The sequence below is a fragment of the Symphalangus syndactylus genome, chromosome 2, assembly GCF_028878055.3.
Source record: "Symphalangus syndactylus isolate Jambi chromosome 2, NHGRI_mSymSyn1-v2.1_pri, whole genome shotgun sequence".
Taxonomy (NCBI): domain Eukaryota; kingdom Metazoa; phylum Chordata; class Mammalia; order Primates; family Hylobatidae; genus Symphalangus; species Symphalangus syndactylus.
In genome coordinates this window covers 98362752-98372992 of record NC_072424.2, presented here as the reverse complement: position 1 = coordinate 98372992, position 10241 = coordinate 98362752, and the positions used below count along the sequence as shown (strand labels likewise).

Here is a 10241-nt window from a genome sequence, read left to right as displayed (position 1 = left end):
AAGACCTGCTTTCACTATATCTCATAAGTTTTGGTATGTTGTATGCATTTGGTTGAAAGTGTACTTCAAGTTCAGTATTTCTTTACTGATTTGCTGTATGGGTGATCTATCCACTGTTAAAAGTGGGGCTTTGAAGATTTCTACTATTATTGTATTAAAATATATCTCTCCTTTTACATCCATTAATATTTCTTCATACATTTAGGTTCTCCAATTTGAGATCATATATATTTATAATTGTTATATTATCTTGTTAAATTGACCACTTTCTCATTATATAATAACCTTCTTTTTCTCTTTTTAAAGTTTCCAATTCAAAGTCTATTTTATCTGTTACAATATAAATATATGTGCTTTCTTTTGGTTTTCGCAACCTTTTTCTATCCTTTCATTTTCAGTCCTTAAAGATGAAGTAAGTTTCTTGTATGCAGCATATTGTTAGGTTTTTGAAATGTGTCCATCCACTCCATGTCTTTGGTTGAAAGTTCTAATGCATTCACATTCATGGTAATACTTTCTGGGTAAGGACTTACTATTGTCACTTTAACATTTTTTTTTTTTAGCTGTTTTGTATATTCTCTGGTTCTTTTTTTCTCTTTATCTTTTATGCATCAACTATAGATGTTTTCTTTTTGTTTACCATTAGGCTTACATAAAACCTCTTATAACAGTTTATTTTAAGCTGATAACAAATTTGATCATATACAAAAACTACACTTTTACTTCTCCTTTCATTTTATGTTTTATGTCAAAATTTACATCTTTTAATATTGTATATTTCTTAACAAATTATTGTAGCTATAGTCAGTTTTAATAGTTTTCTCTTTTAACCATTATACTAGACAGATAAGAGATTTACACACCAGCATTACAGTATTAAGAGTATTCTGAGATTGATTATATATTAATTTTAATGGTGAGCTTTATACTAGAGAGTTAAGGGATTTACACACCAGCATTACAGTTTTAGAGTATTCCAAGATTGACTACACAGTAATTTTAACAGTGGGTTTTACAATTGCATATACTTTCATGCTACTACTTAGCTCATTTTAGTTTCAGTTTGAATAACTTTCTATAGCATTTTTTGTGAGGCAGATCAAGAAGTGATGAATTCCCTCAGCTTTTGTTTGTCTGGGGAAGTATTTAACTGCCCTTTTTATTTCTGAAGAGCAGATTTTCCACATAAATACTTTTGGTGGGCAGATATTTTCTTTCAGTGCTTTGACTGTATCATTTCACTTCTTTCCAGCATGCAAAGTTTCTGCCGAAAAATCTCTGGATAAACTCATATAGGTTCCTTTGTATGTGAGAAAACTTTTTTCTCTTGTTTATTTCAAGATTCTCTCTCTGTCTTTGATTTTTTTTTTTTTTTTTTTTTTTTGAGACAAAGTCTCACTGTCTCCCAGGCTGGAGTGCAGTGGCACGATCTTGGCTCACTGCAAGCTCCACCTCCCAGGTTCACACCATTCTCCTGCCTCAGCCTCCCAAGTAGCTGGGACTACAGATGCCCGCCACCAGGCCTGGCTAATTTTTTGTATTTTTAGTAGAGATGGGGTTTTACCATGTTAGCCAGGATGGTCTCCATATCCTGACCTTGTGATCCACCCGCCTTGGCCTCCCAAAGTGCTGGGATTACAGGTGTGAGCTACCATGCCCGGCCTGATTTTTACAGTTTAATTTAAATATGCCTTGGTAGAGTCTTCTTTCGGTTGAACATGGGATGGGAGACTTTTGAGATGTGAAGTATTTGGATGTTCATGTCTTCCTCCAGATTTCGGAAGATTTCAACTTTTATTTCCTTAAATAAGCTTTCTGTCCCTTTCTCTCTCTTCTCCTTCTCTAACTTCTATGATGTGAGTGTTAGCTTTTTTGAATTTTTTTCATACACCCTGCAGGCTTTCCTCATTCCTTTGCATTCTTTATTTCCCTCCCCTGATTGGATATTTCTAAATGACCTGTCTTCGAGTTTCAAGATTCTTTCTTCTGCTTGATAAATTCTGTTATTGACATTCTTTCTTCTGTTTTTTAATTTCATGTATTGTATTCTTCCAGTCACAGAATTTCTCTTTGGCTCTTTTTTTGTGAATTATATCTCTTGGTTGAACCAATACTTGATTCACTGAATATGCAACAAATTTACAAATTTTTATTTATATTTTACAAAAGGGAAGATACATATTATCAAAATTGGAAACAAAGGAGTCAAGTTCCTATAATTTTTAAGAGCTTTGTATTTCAAAACGCAAGTTTGATCATCTCTACAAGGGATTGTACCTCTGGGACAGAAAGATACTGGGCCAAATAAAATTGAGGATGTGTAGGTCAATACCAGGCATTCATAGGTACTTTTGTTTCCTCACTGGAAAAGCAGCAGGGATGGGGGATCGATGACAAGAACTGATAGCTACTCAGAGGAAGTATCCTAGTATATTTAGTATATGCCATCAATTTATGTAGGATGACATTCTAATTATTTTAGCCACATCTTGTATACATATTTCTTGTTTTCCACAAATTATTATTTAAAAGTCACTTTAAAAATGGTTTTCTTAGCCAGTTTAATCAAAATAATGTTGATATTCCTATTGACATTGTACTGTTGTGCTTTAATTATTTTACTTTCCACAGAAAGAAACTCAACTAAAAGTTGATAAATTGGAAGAAATATGAAATTACAATCTCTTCAAATTCTCCCAGAAATGGTTTCCTGGAGAATGGAATGACAAATAAACTTTTTAAGAAGTGTTTTAAAGCAACCTATACCATCCAGAAAAAGTTAATGTGTTAGCACAAAGCATTAAGGAACTTCAAAGCTGAAGCCCTAGTTAATTTCAAAACCTCCTGTTTAACTTTTTTCCAAGGAATTTAAAATAAATCTGTTAACTGGCAGAAGGTAATTAGTTCCTAAGTTCAAATGTCTTTGCCCATCAAAGGACAGATTCTTCCTTAGAATCTATGTGGTAGCCAAATGGTACAGAAGGAGATAAGAATAAAAGTAAAGACTTAATTAAGTTTCTCCAAGAGCTTCTTTAAACATTCATATTTCTTTCACTACATGATGTGGTTCAGCCCCACCCAAATTTCGCCTTGAATTGTAATAATCGCCACATGTCGAGGGAGGGACATGATGGGAGGTGATTGGATCATGGTGGCAGTTTTCCCCATGCTGTTCTCCTGATAGTGAGTGAGTTCTCATGGGATCTGATGGTTTAAAAGTGTGGCACTTCTCTTTGCTCTCACTCTCCTGCCACCATGTAAGATATGCCTTGTTTCCATTTCACCTTCTGCCATGATTGTAAGTTTCCTGAGGCCTCCCAGTCATGCTTCCTGTTAAGCCTGTGGAACTTGAGTCAATTAAATCTCTTTTCTTCATAAGTCACCCAGGCTCAGGTAGTTCTTTATAGCAGTGTGAAAACAGACTGATATACCACATACCGCACTATTGTGTGAGTACAGTAATGGCAAATTCCTATGTTATATGCAGGGTAAATGGAAGGAGACTGCCGAGAGAGGGGAAGTGAAGCCACAGATACGCTACTTGAGTTTTACAACTAGAGTCAAAATCGAAAATATCTTTCCCGCCACAGAGAACCTACTTTCAAAATTTAAAGACCATCCATGATTTCACAAATTGAAAGTACACTTTACCAATAGAGAAAAGGCAAGGGTAGGTAGCTCAGGACTTGAAGATTGTGAGCAATTCACAGCCAGGTTTTATATTATGTTAAATTTTATAACCCCAGCATTCATTAAATATTACTTGGCTAAATTAATACATGAATGAGTATATAAATAAATAAAGAGAAGGATCATGTTTATGGGGTAAAATTTTATTTCCTCCTTATTTATATTCAAATTTTAAACATGATCTTAAAATTCATCATTCTCTAATTTTATCTCATTAATTTAAAGTGATATTAATACATTTTAAATACATATATGCATGCATACATACATACATACATGTTTATAATAAGCATTCTTCACTCTTTTTTCTCTATGCATGTATTTACTCATTTTTTTTTGGTCCTACTAGTCCGATGAAAATGAAAAATTCATTCTGAATGTTCAAAAACAATCAAATGCAAGCAACTGCTTGGATTGTTTAAGTATTAATATTTAGAACTAAACATTTGGTCTGTATTTCTGTATTTAGTATCTTTGACTCAGTCCACTGAACAAGAAGTTCTTACTGTACATTTTGTGACCAATTTCTTCGACTGCAGTGAGCACATGTTTGCATTGACCTTGATCTTTTTATTCTTGGCACCTTCTAAATGTCACCAAATTGGCTGGTATTGATAAGAAAAAAAAAAAAAAAGAGCCCAATCATTTAAAATAGTATTTCATGTGATTCTTATGATATTAAATTGGGAATTTTGTGAGCACTTTAGTTGAGGTTAATGTATGTGAGTGTCCCTTATTTTTGGCTTGTAGAATGCAACTGCAATTCAAATCCATAATTTATTAAATTTAGTTAAAAACCAAAAAACTTTAAAACAAAATTTTTTTGACATTCATGGCAAACCTGATCTCAACTGATATGTCCTTAGTAGTTCAAGTAGTTAAATATTCATATATTTTGCTACACAAATATTACTGTATTTGATTTTGGGGCATTGCCCCAGATCCCACTGTGATGTTACATAGTACATGTATATGCAGTGTATTATGTTTCTAAAATATTTTTTAAAAGCCCTCTAAATTCTATAATACATGTAGTATAAAGAGTTTTAGATAAGTTATAATAAAACTGTGGGCCATACAACAGTTATTTTTCCTGTTGATTTTTTTTTAAAACCCATTTTGATGAACCTAGAAGCCTAGCCATAGCTTTGGGTTTCCAGGATCATGCTGATTGACTATTCTTTCAGCTATATCTGATGTTTTGGAATTATATAGACAGGGCTTTGAAACGTATGAATAGAGACAAGCAGGATGGTCATGAAGAAACCCTGGAAGTTAGGTTGCATAGCTATCAGTTGACTGGAGATTGGTAATTTTTCTTTCTCTAAAAATCTAAGGGGAGAGTTTACACCTGAGATCACCTTTTTAGAAGACTGTGGACAGTGGAAGACTCTTTGCTTGCACACCTGATCTTAATTTCATGCAAGGTCATTATATTGAAGCTCAACTTTATTCAAGCCCCTCAAATTTTAATGCATAGCTGACCTTTATACCCCAGTATCCTGGTGTCTAAACTTTGCTCTGTTTGACTCATATGCATAAGTCATTTCCAACACTTGAATTATAAGGAAGTTGAATGAGAAAAATAAATAGTAAGAAATAGTTCCCCTTACTGGGACTCTAAACTCTAAACACCTACATGTCCAGCAACATAGACCAGACACAGGTTTATTCCAGGAACTAGAAGAAGGAGCAGGGGATCCATTCACCTGAAATAGAGTGCTCATAGGAGCCCTAATTAAGCACCACAATGAATCATTTGATTGGATTGTTTTTTAATATTCCTTGAGCTGTTTTTATTGTTGTTGTTGTTGTTATCAGTACTATCCTATTTAAATGTTTGGAGGCAGTGAAGAATAAAAGATCAGTGTCAGTGCTAAGAAGGCTTGTAGCTTGCCAAAGAATCTAGTCACAAATAAACAGCAAGAACTTCTTCAGATGACCTGGTCATAGACATAAAATAACAAGTAATCATGTGCCTTCTCTTTACACTATGTGATTTTTCCCCAATAAAACCTGTTTACACAATACATACTGTGAATTGAAAAACCCGTGTGGGTTTATTATGCCAAATCAAGATATTCAGTCCCTTTAGTTTTCTTCCATAAATCATAATTTAGTTAATAAATATACAATTGATATATGAACCTATAGAATTACATATGCACGTTATATTTTAAGAAAAATACTGTCATATTATTATATCTGTATCTTCAAACAAATGCTCACTTTTAGAGATCAGGTTAGGAATTTATTCTGCTTATATGTAAAACTTTTAAAAACTTATTTAAAGAAATGCCTACTGTACTGTTTTATGAACCATAGAACTCTAGTACCATTACTTCATAGTTGCACTTACTTTTGTAATGGTACTACCATGTTTAATCATCCAGATTATGATTCAGCCATTAATTTTGATAAAAAATCAAATATCCTACAAGATGAAGAATATGTCCTCACCAAGAGTATACTTAAGAAAATGTTATAGGCTTATGGCATTTCCCAAAGTAGACCAATACCAATTCCTGTGGTAATTTTATGAATATGCTCTTTATCAACTATGTAAATGCAATAACAGATTCTTCCTCATTATTGCTAATCAGAATTTCTCCTGTTACTGCTTTAGGAGTTGCTTTCATGACAGAACCAGAAAACTACCTGCCACCTTTGCAATAAAAAATGTAGTCCTCACCTCTCATTCATTTCAGACCCCTGCCAAAAGCTGTGGAAGCAACCTTGCTACTGAGCCAGAGTCTGAACTTCTCTTCCCTACTTTCCCTTATCCCTGTCAGCATTAGAAGGTTAGCCAGGCTACATTTGCCCATGTAAAACTGAGCCCCTACAAGGTCTCAGTTGAACATTTTTCCCTCAGATCTTTACTTGAATCTCTAGATGTACAAACTTTCAAGGGAAAGACCATTTACTTAATTCTGCACACTAAGTATATTTAAATCTTAGATCTAATCCAATCGTAAATCTTAAATTTATAGGATTTACGATAAACTTCCTAAAATTATAGGTATCTCCTTGCAAGGCAATGTTCTAAGTGTTTTAATCCTATTACCATATTTAATAGTCAAAACGATGCTTTATAGAAATATCAAAATACTCACACGAGAAAACTAAAAAACAGAGAGTTGAACTTACAGCTAGTTAAATGGCAGAGACACAATTTAAAATCCAGTATTCAAGCTCTAGAATATATACTTGTAATCACTAGACTATGCTAACTTACAATACATATAAATTGTTATTATGACAAAAAATATAATGAACAATGTAGTAGCCATTTTGATGCCCCCAAAATAATTCCACCTGTATATCTTCCAGGAATAAGGGTAGGATTGCATTTTCTGGCTCCTTTGTAAGTATGTGCTGGTTCCATGTAATTCTGGTAAATAAATTCTGTATATTGTTTCCAATAATATGTAATTGCCTGTGTGAGACTGACATAGAGAGGGATATAGTTTACATGGCGGATTCTCCATCTGTTTGGGTTCCTTACCAACTACAATGAGTAGAGATATCTGTCAGTCTGTGAAGGAAATATACTTGAACAAAAATCAAAATTACATTGCTTTGAGGCACATAAATTTGAGAACTGCTTACTAAAAACAAACAGCAAAATTAAAACACATTACATATTTCTAATACAAGAGTAGCAAAAAGTCGTAAACAAAACATGCTAAGAAAATAATGTTAATCATTCTACAAACTTTTACCAGCATAAAATAAAACATAAATATTTTTATAATACATCATTTTATATTTATTTCATAATTTCATGTGTCTCAGTACCATTTGTTAACATCATTTGCTGACAAGTAATTTCTTGCTTTCTTTGCCATTGTTAAGTAAAAATTAAAGTGCATAATGACAAAAGACTAGCAAAACAAAATAGGTATGCAGTTTACTACCAGAGGCCTAGCTCATTTAAAACAACAAAATTTTTATCCCAAAATAACTTAATCCATCAAGTAGATACTAGCCACTTAATATATGCCTATTTCTACTGGTCTGGTAATTAGGACAGATATTTTAAATTATTTTTTAAAGTAGCCAGATAATTTTAAGATGCTTCAGATTATATTTTATATATGAACTTTGGACAGGACACCTCTAAGATTGGAATAACAGTTTCTTGAGCCAACAAATGTATCACTACTAATCAATATGTCTTTATCTTTTGAAATCTTCTAGTGCTCACTTTGGCAGCACATACACTAAAATTAGAAGGATGCAGAGAAGATTAGCCTGCCCCCTGCACAAGGATGACATGCAAATTCATGAAGTGTTCCATATTTTTACAAACTCCTGGACACATACACCCTCCCAAGACTGAACCAAGAAGAAATTTAATCTCTAAACAGACCAATAATAGCTCTGAAATTGAACCAGTAATAAATACCCTATCAACCAAAAAAAGCCTAAGACCAGATGGATTCACAGCCAAATTCTACCAGATGTACACAAAAGAGCTTGTACCATTGCTACTAAAATTATTCCAAAAAATTGAGGAGGAGGGCCTTCTCTCCAACTCATTCTATGAGGCCAGTATCATCATGATATGAAAACCTGGCAGAGACACAAACACAAAAAGAAATCTTTAGGCCAATATCCTTGATGAACACTGATGCAAAAATCCTCAACAAAATGCTGGCAAACTGAATCCAGCAGCACATCAAAAAACTTACACACCATAATCAAGTAGGCTTTATCCCTGGGATGCAAGATTAATTGAACGTACGCAAATCAATGAATGAGATTCATCACATAAATAAATAGAACTAAAGATAAAAGCCACATCATTATCTCAATAGATATAGCAAAGGCTTTCGGTAAAATTCAACATGACTTCAAGTTAAAAACTCCTAAGAAACTGGCCAGGCGCAGTGGCTAACGCCTGTGATCCCAGCACTTTGGAAGGCTGAAGCAGATGGATCACTTAAGTCCAGGAGTTAGAGACCACCCTGGACAACATGGTGAAACCCCATCTCTACCAAAAATACAATAGTAATAATAATAATAATAATAATAATAATAACAACTGGCCATGGTGGCATGCACCAGTAGTCCCAGCTACTCAGGAGACTGAGGCATGAGAATCACTTGAACCCGGGAGGCAGAGGTTGCAGTTAGCCAAGATCTCACCACTGTACTTTAAGCTGGGCAACAGAGTGAGACTCTATCTCCAAAAACCAAAAACAACACAAAACAAACAAAAAAAACTGTCAACAGACTAGGTATTGAAGGAAGATACCTCAAAATAATAAGAGCCATCTATGACAAACCCAAAGCCAACATCATATTGAATGGGCAAAAGTTGGAAGCATTCCCCCTTGAAAACTAGCACAATGTAAGGATGTCCTCTCTCCACTGCTGTTCAACGTAATATTGGAAGTCCTGGCCAGAGTAATCAGGCAAGTGAAAGAAATAAAGGACATCCGCATAGGAAGAGTGGAAGACAAACTAACCCTGTTTGCAGACAACATGATCTGATATCTAGAAAACACCATAGTCTTGGCCCAAAGGCTCCTTAAGCTGATAAACAACTTCAGCAAAGTCTCAGGATGCAAAATCAATGCACAGAAATCCCTAGAATTCCCATACACCAACAATAGATAAGCCAAGAGCAAAATCAGGAGCACAATCCCATTCAGAATTGCCACAAAAAGAATAAAATACCTAGGAATACAGCTAACTAACTATGGAGGTGAAAGATCCCTACAAGGAGAGCTGAAAAACACTGCCCAAAGGAATCAAACAAATGGAAAAATATTCCATGCTCATGGATAGGAAGAATCAACATAATTAAAATGGCCATACTAATCCAAAACAATATGTAGATTCAATGTTATTTTTAACAAATTATCAATGACATTCTTCACAGAGCTAGAGAAAAACTATTTTAAAATTCATATGAAACAAACAAACAAAAAAAGCTCAAATAGCCAATGTAATCCTAAGCAAAAAGAACAAATCTGGAGGCATCATGCTACCCAACTTCAAACTATACTACAGGGTTAAAGTAACCAAAACAGCATGGTACTGGTACAAAAACAGATACACAGACCAATGGAACAGAATAGAGAGCCCAGAAATAAGACCACACAACTACAACCATCTGACCTTTGACAAAGCTGACAAAAACAATCAATGGGGAAAGGACCTCCTACTCAATAAATGGTGCTGAGATAACATGTGCAGAAGATTGACCCCTTTCCTTACACCATATACTTAACCCCTTTCCTTACACCATATGCAAAAGTCAACTAAAGATTGATTAAAGACTGAAATGTAAATCAAAATTATGAAATCCCTGAAAGATGACTTGGCAAAACCATTCTGGGCACAGGAACAGGCAAATATTTCATGATGAAAACATCAAAAGCAATTGCAACTAAAACAAAAATTGACAAATAGATCTAATTAAACTAAAGAGCTTCTGCACAGCAAAAGAAATTATTCAAAAGAAAACCTAAAGAATGGGAGAAATTTTTTGCAAACTATGCATCTGACAAAGGTCTAATATCCAGCATCTATAAGAAACT

The 10241-nt window shown here is 34.1% G+C and overlaps 1 non-coding gene across 1 annotated transcript; it reads left to right on the top strand.

Moving 5' to 3' along the window:
- Positions 1–7889: 7889 nt before the first annotated feature.
- Positions 7890–7996, top strand: LOC129477582 (U6 spliceosomal RNA). Its single transcript, XR_008655784.2, has one exon. It is a non-coding gene; the product is annotated as a U6 spliceosomal RNA (small nuclear RNA).
- The last annotated feature ends 2245 nt before the right edge of the window (positions 7997–10241 follow it).